We start from the raw sequence: 12,757 nt of genomic DNA, 5'->3' as shown, positions 1-12,757 counted from the left end.
TGGGGCATGTTCACAGCTGGTACGATGGCTGATGCGCTGCTCTTGGGAGGAAGGTGCAGGAAGGGGCAGCTTCAGCTCTGCGCACCCAGAGCTGGGCACTGTGACCTGCGCAGAGCAAGGCCCAGGGGAGGCCCACTTCGGCCAGCTGCCCTGGGCAAAGGGCAGGGCTGAGGGCTGACAGGCAGGCCCCTCCCTTCTGGGGGTCCTTCACGGCTAGGGCTCCTCAAGGCTCTGGCTGGCAGCTGGTGCCTGACTGGTCTCTGTCCCTCTGTCCTGTGCTGACGGCTGCTCGGGGGGTCTCTGTCTCTGATTTCTCTCCTCTTCCCGGCCCAGGGCCTGTGCTCGGAGCCCTCCGTGGATTCAGTAGGATGCAGACATACGAAGCCTGATGTCCCAGGGGACCAGGTTCTTTCACTTGTGATATTGCCTCGGCTCCCCTCCGGTGGGCCCTGTGGTGCTGGGCGTCACACTCCCGCTGTGAGGCTAGATGACCAGGGTGCCCTGTCCTGTGGCTTCCACCTGCCTCTCCTGCAGGCTGGGGCCTGGCTCAGGGGAATCTGCACACTCACCTGGTGGTCAGGGACCCGTGTCGCACACGGCTCTGTGGGTTCACCTGGCTGGAGAGCAGTAGGGAGGTGTGTGTGTGTGTGTGTGTACGTACGTGCGTGGCAGCGGTAGTGTAGGTGTGCAGGTGGTTGACCATGGCAGTAGTATCTGTGCGTGAATATCCAGCAGTGGTCAGCGTGTGTGGTGGCTGGGCCTATGTGTGCTCGTGTGTGCGCGTGCACAGTGATAGCGCGTGTCTGCCCTGGCCCCCAGGGACAGAGTGTGAGTGGTTCTGGTGGCTCTGTGGCTGCGCTATGGAGTGACTTGGTTTTCCTGAGTCTGAGGTTGCCTTTGAGCCCACCTGGGTGGAGAGAGCTGTGGGTAGTAAGCCCTCCTGGTTGCAGTCCTGGGACCTGCCACCTGTGGCCTTGGCCAGCTCTGCTGGGTTTGCATGGGCATGTGGAGCTCATCCTGTGCTGGCTGGAGACCTCAGCTGGGGTCAGGTCAGCAGCTGCAGGAGGCTGCCTCTTCCCGGCTGAGCCTTATGACATTGCCTTTTTGTGGGCCAGAGCTGTCCAGTGTTGGCGGTTTCATGGGGCTCGGTGAACCTGCAGAGTGCATGGCCCCCAGCAAAGGCGACGGGCTGTGGAGCATCCACAGGGGCCTGGTGGGGCAGAGAGGTGTCCAGGAGAAGCGGTCCTGGGAGGATCCACAGGACACTGTGCACTCACATTCACTTCAAGGCAGGTCATGATGAAGTTGGAGAATGGAACAGCCAGACCCATGGGCGTGCTTCTTTGGGGCTGTCCAGATCTGTGACACAGATTGGGGCTGTGAGGAAAAGTGCAAACAAGGCTGCCTACTACCAGACGTCGTTGCTGCCTCCGGCACTCAGGTTCTGGCCTCAGTGCTGCCTAAGAGGCCAATTGTTGGACTCCTAGGTGGCTCTCACAGTGGCAGTCAGAGTTCCACCTGAGCTGTGAGCTGGCTCCATTACGAGAGGTTTGATTGTGCACCAGAACTGAACAGATCACTTCCCGTGCTCTCTTGTCCACGTCCACCATCACCTCCCGGGGAGCTGATTCCCGCCCTCCTGGCGTCCTCCACCACCTGTCACCAGTAGGTGGCCCAGAGTGCTCCAGACAGAGGCCCTGAGTCCAGGCTGTGACAGAAGGAGCTGCTCCTTGAGTTCTGCAGATGTCCGGGGTCTTGGTAATTTTCTGGCCCCTGCGCCGGCTGCACGGGCCCCTTCCCGCTCCACTCATGAGCCGACCGATTCTGAGCTTTATAACCTTCATTTGTAAAATGAATCGCCCCCTTCATTTTCCAGATTTGAAAGAATGAGCTGCATCTTCCCCTGAGACCAGCGGGTGGAGGGCTCATCCTCAGGTCGCGGCTCTGTTGGGCCCAGGCAGCTCTGCCTGGCTGTGGGAGCCTGGTCAGTGCTGGTGGGTCTTCCTGGTGTGGCAGGAGAAGTGCCCGCCTGGCCTGGAACTGACCCGTTTGCCTCATCAGATTCTTACCAGGTCTCTCTGGTGCTAGAAATCCTGGTTCTCAGAAGGCGACACCGCATGCGGGCTGGTTTTATCGCACGACAACATCCACACCCTTCAGAATCCAAGCCAGCGCTGCCCGCCGGCGTAGGACTGCCCACCAGCTGGTATCCAGTCCTAGTCCTTGTGCTCCCAGGGGCTGCTCCCCTGGAGGGGTGCAAACCACTCCGTTTGAAGTCACTCACCCTGGCCGAGGGACCAAGTCAGTGCAGCCTGGCTCCCTTAGAGTGTTACACTTTAGTTTCAGAGGTTGCCTTCGTTTTCTTTTAATTCTGACATGATTTCAGGTTTACAGGAAAGTTACAGAAAGAATACAAATGATTCCCTTGTGCTTTTCATCCAGTTGTTCATCCAAGATTCACGTTTTACACATTTATCTATCTCATTTACCTGCCCACCCACCCCACACCCATCTATCCCTCGGTCTGTGTGTGTGCCTGCGTCCATCCATCCACCATCCACTCGAGAACCGTCATCCCTCCGTCTTCCATCTATTCCTTCACTACACATCCACCCACCCACCCACCCATCTATCCCCCACCCACCCACCCACCCATCCATCCCCCACCCACCCACCCATCCATCCATCCCCCACCCACCCACCCATCCATCCCCATCCATCCACCCTCCCATCCCCCATCCATCCATTCACCCATGCATCCCTCCCTTCCGGCATCCCTCCACCCACTTGCCCACCCATCCATCATCTGTTGGTTCCTCCACCACTTGCCATACATCCTTTCCCCACCCACCATCTAGCAGTTCTCCTGTGTATTTTCTTTCTGTGACCTGCTTGATGGTCAGTTGCAGACTTGATGGTCAGTTGCAGACGTGATGGTCAGTCTCCACCTAACCGCAGTCATCAAGGTCAGTGAGCAGTGAGGATCAGGCTGCTGGAGGGAGACTCACTGCCCTCCAGGGAGGAGCTCCGCGTGGGCTCTGTGCGTTTCTGCTGCCTCTTTGGACTCCTTCTCCTGGACAGTGGTCAGCCTGTGTCTGTTCCCTGACTTGGTGTTTTCAAGGAGTGCTGGTTACTTACTTGTAGAATGTCCTCAGTTTGTGCTTGTGTGCTGTTGCCTTGCGGGGAGACAGACGCAGGCTGGGCCATCTCATCCAGAGTGTCCCCGAGCCATGTGTGGCCCCTGAGGCCGTCTCCTTCCATCTCATGTTTGTCAAGAGCTTTTTCAAAAATGAAGCTCTTACAGCTGCTAAAACAGTCTGCTGTGGTGTCACCTGTGGTCCCAGCTACTCGGGAGGCTGAGGCAGGAGGACCACTGGAGCCCAGGAGTTCAAGGCCAGCTGGGCAGCATAGTGAGACCCCATCTCAAAAAGGACTGAATTAATTTCAAATTGTTTACATGGATCCCAAGTCGGGGTGTGTTCAGAGAGCTAGAGTTCCTCTGCCTGCTCCCTCACCTACACCGCCCCTCCCCTGTGGATAGCCAGTGGTCTCTCTGTTTATGCCACTGACCCAGGGGCACTCTACCCGAGCTGCACTCCCAGCCCTTGTTACCTTTAATTTTAGGGCAGAGTTTTGCTAAGTCACTGAGGGCCTGTTAAAGTGCAGAGGCTGATCTTGAACTCAGGACCCCATCTTGCCCCTCAAGCCCCCAGGCCCCGCACCTTCCGCTGAATCTCTTTCCTTTCTCCTGTTCTTTTAGCATCATATAGAACGCAGAGCTGGGTCCCCACGAGGCTGCACATGCGTGGACTTCCCTTTCCTCCGCCGGCCTCCCCCCCCTTTCCCCCTCTCCCGGCCTCCTCTCCCCCTCCTTGTGTCCGCTTTGATGGGTCCTTCCACTAGTTCCTGAAGGTGGGGCTCCCTGTGGGGTCGCATGTGTCGTGCACCGTGATCCTGGAGGTCCACTCCCCTCCCCTCCCCTCCTGCTCCACCGCTGCCCCTCTGCCCCCTGGTCTCCCTTCCGCCCGGTCTTCCCCACTCCTCCCTCCCTCCCTCCCCTGTTTGCTCCAGTCCCCGTATGAGGGGACACCTGACCCTTGACTTCCTGGGTCTGGCTCACCGCAGACCTGCCATCTCCAGCAAGTGCCGTGATCTCCCTCTTCTTGTGGCCGAGTAAAGCTCCATTTGTCTTTATACCACACTTTCTCCATCCCTTCGCCTGTTGACAGGTGGCCCCACGACCTGGCTGTGTAAACTTGCTGCTGTGACACTGGGGTGGCCCTGTCACTATGGTAGGCTGACTTTAGCTCTTTTGGATGAATCCCAAGGAGTGGGCTGGCTGGGTCATGGGTGGATCCATTCCTAGTTTGGGGGAGTCTCCCCCCTGCTTTCCAGCGTGGCACTAAAGGCAGTCCCACCGACAGGAGACGAGCACCCCTTTCCGCCACGTCCTCGCCGGCGTTTGTCATGTATGTTCTTGAGAATCGCTGTGGTGACTGGAGTGAGCCGAGAGTCTAGCCAGTTCTGGGTGCGTTTCCCTGATTGCTGGAGAGGGTGCTTTCCAGGTATTGTTGTTTCTTGAGAAGTACCTGCCGGTTCTTTGCCTGTTTACTGATTAGGTTATTTGTTCAGCGATTTCTTCCAATGACTTTGTAAATGGAAGCCAGGTGATATCTGATCTTATCCCTTAGGCAAACATCGGCACACCCACACCTACACCTAGAGGCAGTTCCTGGTGTGGTCAGCCCGCCTGTTCCCCAACCATGGCCTGTCCCGCGGTCTGCGGCCTTGGGCTGCTGCAGTGCTCGCAGGTGGTTCTTACCAGGTTCTGCACCCTGATGACACAGGTGGCACTCATCTCCCTGCCCTGAGCATGATGCCCGGGTTGGGAGCAGTGCGGGGGGTGGGGGGCACAGGTCGGCTGCAGGAAGGTCATCACAGTGGAGCCTGCAGGGTCTGGCTTCCAGCTCCATCCCCAGGAGCAGGCCGTGTGTGACCTTGGGGTCCACCAAGATGTCCTGGCTGCTTGGCTGTCCCTGCCCCTCAGTGCGGCATTGGGACTCTGGCTTCTGGTTCGTGTCTCTGCCACTTGTCAGCAGACAGTTGAACACAGTCACCTAAGAGGACTGCAGTGCCCCTGTCCGTAAGCTCCACGTGGTCATTCAATTATCTGCGGCACTTTCTCTCCCTTCACGGAGGAGAGGAAAGGGCCGATTGCACGTGGCCTTCTTGGGTGGTTAAATATTGAAGAGGACAAGTGTTCCTGGTAGACGGGGCCCAGGCTGAAGAGGCGAGGGCGAGCTGCGTTTAGCCCTGGCCTGGGTGTGTTAAGGAAGTCCATAAATAAACCAAAAGCATCATTCATTTCCAGTCATCCCGAAGCTCACCCCAGTTGCTGGTTGCTTTTTGAGCCTGTACATGAGTGTGCGTCTGTTGACCTCCTGCTGGCACGGGCTCTGGAGAGGGAGGCTGTCCGTCTCACAGGTGCACACGCAGCCCTACTCAGGAGCAGTGTGGTGTGGCATGGCATGGAGCTCCCCTTGCTGGACTGTTCTGCTGAGGACCCCGGGGATCCAGGTTTTTTCCTCCTATTGACGTGAAGGCCTGCAGGGACCTCCCTGGGTGGCCTGGCAGAGGCTCCTCTAGGGAGCCCGTCTCTGGGCCCTTGGCACCCACACAGTGGGTGGATCCTGACTTGGAAAGAGGTGCTTTTGCTCCTGAGCCCCCATGCTGCTCTGAGGAGGCTTCCCCCTGCTCTGAGGGTCAGAGTGGCCGCCCCCACCCTGCACCCTGAGGAGGACTCCTCCAGGAACCTGGGAGCAGGTGGGTGGCCACAGACATGAAGGGCCGTCCTTTGGATGCACAGACTCAGAGAGGGCCCCTGCGGGGCGGGCGAGTTTCGGCATGGCCAGCCTGGGTGGTTGGAGGTGAGGAAGACCTCACCATTGCCGTTCTGAAGACAGAAGGGTCTTGGGAGCCAGCAGCCATGAGGCCTGATGGAGCTGGGCTTGTCCAGCTGCACCTGGACCCACCCGTCCCCCCAGCCTGCAGATGTCTTGCAGAGGTTTGGTCTCTCATCTCTTCCTCCTGCCGATTCAGTGGTGTTGAGCTGAAGAGGTGAACCTCCGGGGACAGAGGCTTGGCAAGTCTGGCTCTGTCCCCAGGGAGACACGCAGAGGGCCAGGTGGGACCAGGCTGGATGCACAGATGACTGACAACTGAGAACGGGACTGGACATCAGATCCTGCAGAATTGTGTAGGAGGAAGATGGAATTGGCCCCAAGAAAATTAAAAGCTTGCTCCACTGGGGCCAGGGCTCCCTATTTTGGGGGCTGGGGCGTGGCTCAGTGCGAGGCCCTTGCCTGTCATTTGTGAGCCCTGGTTCCTCCCCCAGCACCCAGTGAGAAGAACCTCCACCCTCCCAGCTCCTTCTCTTTGTGGATGATCAGCCCTGAGATTCCTGGTGGCCCTGGTCAGGAGGTGCTCAGAGCCAGTGACCCCATGCCAGAGCTTCCACGGTCCTGCCCCACAGCCTGCGGCCTGGTCCTCCTGCTCCGGCCTCCCTGCTGTGCTCCCCTGCTGCGCCGAGGGGCCGAGCCAGGAGCTGCCCTGTCCGCGCTCTCCTGCTGGCTTATGCTGGTGGGGTCAGCAGTGGACAGGTGCTTTTGATGACAGAATTGAATCCCATGGGGAGAGTTGAATGGGGAGCCCCCGCCCATCTCTGGGACTTCTCTGAGTGATCGTCAGGTCCCACGGGGCTCATCATGAGCCCCTAGCTGTGAGGGGCTGGGGACGTGTGCGTGCTTCCAGATGGCACCGCAGAGGTGTGGGTGGGGGCCAGGAAGTTGTCTGGGTCCGTGGCCTTCTGTCCTCTGCTGTCTCCCTGGGGTCCCTTGTTGAAACTGTCGTCTGCACAGAGGAGGCCACGCTGACAGAGAGGGTGTCCATGGGGAGTGCCAGGGTGGCCCGGCATGTCCAGTGTTCCAGCTCGGGGGGGCACCCTTGTTCATCCCCACTCGTCTCCTCCATGGACTGGACTCACGGGCAGTGTGGATACCCTACCTGTGAGTTCTGCCAGCTTGGGCACAGAGCCTGGCCGCCTGCTGCTTGGTGCACATCTGGGTGTGTGTGTGTGTGCATGTGCAGGGGTGGAGGATGGGCAGGGGGTCACTGGATCGATGGCTGGCTGGACGGATCAGTGAGCATGTGAGCCAGGGGTGGGTTGGGAGTGCGAATGGTTGGATGGATGAATCAATGAGAGGAGGGTGGGCAGAGGGTGGAAGGACTGTTCCCTCCACGGGGCATACCCCCCCTGCACACCTTCATGGCCCCACTGGGGCCTCCCAGGGCCCGACTCCTCCCTCTGCTCCCATGCTGTCCCAGGCGCATGTGTCCTCTGTGCCCCTTTGCTCCCTGCTGGCCCATCCACTCGGAGCCTGGGGCCTGACCTCACTAATGGAGCCAGGGTGTCCCTGCCTGTCCCCGCCCACACTGAGCGGTGGGTGGCTGTTCAGCAAAGAGCCTGTTGCTTTGGGACAGGACCAGCCCAAAGGGCTCAGCTAGGGACCGAGTGCCTGGCCAGAGGGGAGCCCGGCGGGAGGAGCACCTGCTCAGTGCTGGGCCCAGCCCGGCATCCGGCCCCGGTGTTAGATGCCCTGCGCCATCTCGCGCTGAAAGGCCATTATCGATTCCTGGTAATCCGTCCTTGTGGGTGAAAGCACCGGCCCGGATCCCATTTCTTGTTCTTTACGTGGCAAGGTCTCGGTGCACTACGGTCCCCGCAACCCCACGATGGTTTCCTACGGTGCAGCGCTCACTGGGGGCATGCGAGCGGCAGCCCGGAGGGCAGGGAGTGCAGGCCAGGACCAGGCGCTGCCTGGTGGCGTCTGTGCAGCGTCCACGGCTTATTCCTGCTTCTGCCGAGTTGACCGGGGACAAGGGGCCATGCGAGGGAACGTGGGCAGAGCAGGGAGGTAGTTCCAGGGTGAACCGTTTCCTTCAGGCAGAGTGGATCACCGGGCCACCGGCGGAGGGGCGCTGTCTCTTCCCAGGGCTGAAGGTGCAGGTGTGGCTCAGCTCAGGAGTCCCCTTGTACCTGTGTGTGTGGGGGGGCCTGGCTTTGTCTTCTAGAAAGGTCCACGATGGTGCTGGGAGGAGTATGGGGCCCGAGAGTCAGTGAGTCCGGGAGGCGCAGGGCCCAGCCGGCTGTGGGGTGCGCAGCGCCACCTGGCCGGGAGCAGCCTCCTGTTTCTGGGGGTTTGCGCTCCGGGCTGGGTGGGAAGGAGTTTATTTAAGGGTTATCACTTGATTTTTATTTCTGGCTGAGGCTGGCCGTGGAGTGGTGTGCCGGGAGGACTCCTGCTTCAGAGTTCTACTTTTGCAGGTTTAAAAATAGCCTCGAAGCTGCTTTCCTTCCTCCCACCAGCTTCCCTGTGGGCTGGGTGTCGCTGAGCCCAGGGTGGTGGGTAGAGCCGCCATTGCGCTGCCCGGGCCCGTGGTGGGCATGGGCCAAGGCGTCTCCTCTGCCTCCCCTAAGATCAGAATATGGTGGGGAGGGTGCTCCAGAGTGCCAGTCAGCGGGTCACCTGCCCTTCTCCCTCCAGACCCCGGGGTGAGGTGTGGCCCGGGTGGCAGCCTGGCCGCCAGCTGCCCGGGGCTTCCTGTAGCCTCCAGCAAGTGAGCTTGGTGTGCAGAGTGTTGCTGGGCATCTCTCTCGACTCCAGGGTCTCTGAGCCTCATTTGCTCCACCCTTTGGAGGCAGGAGCCTGTGTGCAGGGCTGGGACGTCCCCCTTCTCAGTGTCCCACAGAGGTGCCACCAGAACTTGATTGGCTCGTCGACTGCTGCAAGGCCTGTGGCCACAAGAGTGCCTCGGGGCCCAGACCGCCCTTGGCCTCCTTCCCTCCTCCTCTCACCAGTCACTCTGTGTCCCCTGACTGTGCTCCTTGTACCCTTGGGGACCGTCCCGGTTTCCCTCTGGGGCCATGCACCTGGGTGATCTTGCCTTCCTGGAGAGTGGATTGGCTTGCTGGGTGGGTGTCGGTGCAGCCCAACTTGAGCTGTGCCTAATCTCTTCTTTTTGGGGCACATCCTTGGGCGTTGGGGGTTCTGGCTGCCCTGGCCTCCTGCAGGCTCCCTGACTGTCCTTAGCTGTCTGTAACCAGGTCACCTGAGTGCGCGGAGCCCAAGGCCAGCACCAGGCCCTGGGAGAGGAGCAGGCCCCTGGGCTGGGAGCTGCCCCGCGTGATCTACGGCCTGTGATATAACAGCATCCGCAGCCCAAAGTGCTGGGTGGCGGCCTTGGCCGTGGTCCTTACCTGTGGCTTAGCTGCTGGCCAGCGTGGGCAGTGCCCACCTCTGCAGCTTCCTGGCGTAGCGTGGCCTGTGTGGGGAGGAGGGTCAGGCAGCTGGAGCCTGGACTCTGAGCTCCCATATGTCTCTGCTCCATGGTCTTTGAGTATACTGCAAGGTCACACACGGCCCACCTGCAAGCGTCCCCTTGGTGACATTCTGCCCCCGCTGATCCAGAGAGGTTACCATGAGCGGTTCTCTCCAGGGCCACGGGTGCGGTCCTGGTGAGTCCTGCTTCAGGTGCGTCTGGGGCACAGCTGGCAGTGGGGAGAAAGGGACAGCTGGGGTCTGTGCACCCCAGGAGGGACAGCCAGCCCGGTAAAGGAGGCTCCTTGCTTTGTGACCCTCGAAATGCCAGGGGCTGGAGGACAGAAGGTCCACTGTGGGCCGGGGGAGCCGAGAGGGCTGCCCCATCCCCCCCGGCTACCAGGGACTTTCCACCCTGCATTGTGTCTCGAGAGTGGAGCAGAGAGCGACCTGTGAGTGTCTGCATGCTGCTGCCCGAAATATGAATGGGACCTCCCCAGCAGAGGGGCGTGCTGATGTGACGACGATGCTGGTCTGAGATGGGAGGTGACCCAGGATTGTCCACCAGAGACGACCTGGGTCAGTCGTCCCAGGGGTCCTCAAACGGAGGCGGGAGGGTTTGAGGAGGAGAGGTAGCCATGGGGTCAGAAGTCAGTGATGTCATTGCTGCTAGGGTCCTGAGCTGTAGGTGCCTCTAAAGTGGGCAACACCAGGAAAGGGGTCATGCAGCGGAGCAACCCCACACTTGCCTCGAGCCCAGCCAGACCCCTTTGGGGCCTCTGGTCTCTGGAGCTGTAAGGGAAGAGCGGTGTTGTCTAAGCCACCAAGTCCGCGGCGATTTTATGTATGTATTTATTTATTTGTTCATTCACTCTAATGAGGTACATATGGCAGCAGAATGCATTTTGATTCATCGTGCGCAGTTGCTGCACAACTTCATTTCTCTGGTTGTACACCATGTAGCATCACACCATATGTGCAGTCACACATGTACCTAGGGTACTGACGTCCATCTCATTCCACCATCTTTCCTGTCCCCATGCCCCCTCCTTTCCCTCCCCTTTGCCCAGTCATAGTTCTCCATTTTCCCCATGCCCACCCCCCATTATGGATCAGCATGCACTTATCAGAGAGAACATTCAGCATTTGGTTTTTTTAGGATTGGCTTACTTCGCTAAGCATGATATTTTCCAACTCCATCCATTTACCTGCCAATGCCATAATTTTATCATCTTTTATTGCTGAGTAATATTCCACTGTGTATATATACCACAGTTTCTTTACCCATTCATCTATTGAAGGGCATCTAGGTTGCTTCCACAGTTTAGCTATTGTGAATGTGGTTCTGTCACTATAATATGCTGTTTTTAAGTCCTTTGGGTGTAGATAATGGAGTGGGATAGCTGCGTCAAATGGTGGATCTATTCCAAGTTTTAAGGGCTCTCCATACTGCTTTCCATATTGGCTGCACCAATTTGCAGTCCCACCAGCAATGTATGAGTGCACCTTTTCCCCACATCCTCGCCAACACTTATTGTTGTCTGTATTCTTGATAACTGCCATTCTAACTGGTGTGAGTAGTTTTTTAAACTACTCACACCAGTTAGATTTGCATTTCTCTACTTACTAGAGATTTTGAACATTTTTTTTCATATATTTGTTGGTCTGTTGTATACCTTTTTCTGAGAAGTGTCTGTTCAGCTCCTTAGCCCATTTATTGATTGGGTGGTTTGGTTTTTTGAGTTCTTTGTGTGTCCTGGAGACTCGTGCTCTGTCTGACGTTTGAATCCATCCCATTTGTTGATTCTTGGTTTTATTTCTTGCGGTTTAGGAGTCTTGTTAAGGAAGTCGGGGCCTAATCTGACCTGATGGAGAATTAGGCCTACTTTTTCTTCCTTTAGGTGAGAGGTCTCTAGTTTAATTCCTCAGTCCTTGATCCACTTTTAGTTGAGTTTTGGGCATGGGGAGAGAGAGGGTTTAGTTTCATTTTGCTGCATATCGTTTTCCAGTTTTCCCAGCACCACTTGTTGAAGAGGCTATCTTTTCTCCAGTGCATGTTTTTGGCATCTTTGTCTGGTATGAGACGACTGTATTTATGTGGGTTAGTCTCTGTTCTGTACCATTGGTCTACATACCTATTTTGGTGCCAATACCATGCCAGGTTCTGTCACTACTGCTCTGTAGTGTCGTTGAAGGTCTGGTGTTGTGATGCCTCTTGCTTCACTCTTCTTGCTAAGGATTGCTTTGGCTATTTTGGGTCTCTTATTTTTCCAAATGAATTTCATGATGGCTTTTTCTGTTTCTATAAGGAATGACATTGGGATTTTAATTGGAATCACATTTGGGTAGTTTTGGCCATTTGACAATATCAATTTTGCCTCTTTGTGGTGATTTTTTACAGCAGCCCCAGGAGGTTGGGGAGGGCTCGCTCCCCTGCACCCTGCTCTGGGGGACCTCGCTCCTGACTGAGGGAGCAGGAGCCTGAGTCTGTGGGGGGCTGCCCATTGTGGGGTGGGCTGGCTGGTGTCCTTGGTGTCCATGAGCAGCTGAGGGCATGTGGAAGCCCCAAGCTGTGGATGCCCGCAGAGCCCAGGGCCTCGGCAGCAGCCCCAGATCTGCAGGACCTGGGTCCAGGCTCCCGGAGACGGGGGCAGGGTACTATTAGCACCACCGTCAGCTCCTGGTTGGGGGGTGTCCCGCGCATAGAACCCTGGGGGGGCTGGTCCCGGGAGGCTGGTGAGCCCCGGGCCTGTAGCAGGACCAGCCCAGTCCTTTCCACTTAGCAAGAAATCTTATTTCCTACTCAAGAGGAAAAAGAAAAACCAAGAATGAGCATTTGTGTCGCCTTTGTCCTATGGCAGGATGGTGGGGCTGTGCACTGTATCTGACCTAAATATGTCACTGGTGGCAGCAGGCGGGCCTCAGTGCCAGGCCTGGGGTCGACTCATTGTTTGAGTCTGGGAGGGAGATACTGGGCCTCGGCAGGGGGCCATTTGCTCAGTGGGAGAGAGAGAGAGAGAGAGAGAGAGAGCGCCCGCCCCTGCGTGCAAGCGAGCGAGTGAGTGCCAGCCCACATACACGAGAGACGAGTGGTCAGAAAGCTGGCTGGCTTCATTTTTCTGGCTCTTGTGTCACCAGGAAAAGGTGGGAAGCCTCCGCTCTGCTGGCCCAGTGGGAGGAGACGTGTCTGCAAGGCTGCCCAGCCAGCCCGCTGGCCTGGGCAGGGCTCGGGCGAGGTGGGAGGAGGGCAGCTTCGACAGTGGGCGCTAGCTTCCTGCACTCAGTGACAGCGAGGGCTGAGGCCCATTTGCTGGGAGATGCAGGCAAAAGGACCCTGGGCTCCTCTCTGAGTTCCCTGGGGTACAATGCGCCCTTTCACA

The 12,757-nt window shown here is 57.9% G+C and overlaps 1 protein-coding gene across 1 annotated transcript in view; it reads left to right on the top strand.

Annotated features, from left to right (window-relative positions):
* The window catches only part of Gramd4 (GRAM domain containing 4), a 78,706-nt gene that overhangs the window by 39,644 nt on the left and 26,305 nt on the right, over positions 1 to 12,757 (top strand). The window lies entirely within an intron of this gene.

Source organism: Marmota flaviventris, chromosome 3 (genome assembly GCF_047511675.1).
Source record: "Marmota flaviventris isolate mMarFla1 chromosome 3, mMarFla1.hap1, whole genome shotgun sequence".
In the NCBI taxonomy this organism is placed as follows: domain Eukaryota; kingdom Metazoa; phylum Chordata; class Mammalia; order Rodentia; family Sciuridae; genus Marmota; species Marmota flaviventris.
The sequence above is the reverse complement of the archived record's forward strand: the minus strand, read 5'-3'. Positions and strand labels throughout refer to the sequence as shown.